Source organism: Aegilops tauschii, chromosome 3 (genome assembly GCF_002575655.3).
Source record: "Aegilops tauschii subsp. strangulata cultivar AL8/78 chromosome 3, Aet v6.0, whole genome shotgun sequence".
In the NCBI taxonomy this organism is placed as follows: domain Eukaryota; kingdom Viridiplantae; phylum Streptophyta; class Magnoliopsida; order Poales; family Poaceae; genus Aegilops; species Aegilops tauschii.
Window position 1 is genome coordinate 459,893,768 of NC_053037.3, and position 1,513 is coordinate 459,895,280.

Below are 1,513 nucleotides of genomic sequence, written 5' to 3' on the forward strand. Positions count from 1 at the left end.
CGGGCTGAATCATATTGGACGGCCCAGATGACGCTACTGGGCCTAATTCGGATAGGGCGTAACGGGCCCTGGGTTAGCGGGTTGTAAATGGGCTATATGCGAACAGGCCGTTAATAGGCTTTCCGTGGGCCGGCCCACCACCTTTTGACCAAGTGAAACGGGCCGGCCTTTTCACAGGAATGGGCCTCCGTTGGGCCGTGCCATGTGTCGTCGTATCATAGGCGCCTTCGGTCCAATGAGCGGATGACATCTGTCCCAACGGTGAGCCGACACGTGTTTCCTCCAGCCAATGATGATTTTACACGTGGAAAATCCCCATTGGTCGGGGCTGTTAACGGGTTATCGGATCCAAAACCCGACCCGATAGCTTAACGGCGTTCCGTTACAGTGGATGCCACGAGTCGGTCACCCTTGACGAAAGCACTTCTGTGACGCGCGATTTATCGTCATGGAAGTGGACACTTCCGTGATGATAATTTTGGTAATGTCATGGAACACTTCTACGACAGCACAGGTATGACTATCTTGATTCTATCATAAATTGGTCATGGATGTACATGCATGACAAAAAACGCGACCTTTTGTGACAAACACGTATCATCACGGAAGTGTATTTTTTTTGTAGTGTCAACTGGCGGAACGTCCCCTACAGCCACTCCCGTTTCATGAACGGCCTGGTCGATGCCTCCATGGAGCCCTTCGTCTACTGCTATGAGTGCCCGGTGCCGTTTTGGGGCTCGCCGGCGGACATCGCGCATCACCTGACGCAGGCGTGCGGCGATCACTACTGGCCCTTGGCGAAGAACATCAAGTATGAGACGTGCTACCCGTTCACCGTGCCGGAGTCGCTGGAGGATCAGCGCCGCCTGCTAGTCTCGGAGGAGGACGTCAACGTCTTCCTCTTGATCGTCGCCACCGGCGAGGCCCACGCAAGCCGCCGCCACATCTCTGTAGTGTGCGTCTGGGGCGACGCCGCTGATGCTGACACTGACACGAGGCCGATGTACGGGTGCATGCTCACTATTACTACCCCTCGGAGGTACGTGGGCGGCGACACTGGCTACGTCAAGCTGACTTGGACTCTGCCGAGCTGGGACCTTCCCACTAATGTGGACATGGAAGACGCATGGTATTATTTAACCCCCAACAATGTGCTTGGGGACTCCAAGGAGGTTCACCTAGACATATGCATTACTAAGTTAAATGTTGATCATTAGTCTTCGCTCAATGTAATCCGCTGTCTAAGCATGTGGAGACTTCCATGCATGATCTTGCTCTATTGGAGTATCACACATGAATAAAAGTGTATCCATTTATGGTTTAGTCTAGAATCTTCTATGTATGAATTTTTACTACAGTACTGGTGAAAGACTTATGATGAACCATTTCCTGCAAAGCACAATAAGAGTTATTTCTTCACAAATTTTGGATGCAGGTTGAACAGTTGAACGCTTTTCTTTGCAAAAGATACTTTTTTATCTATTTCACCCGGATGTTTGTGAGCTCTAGAGAT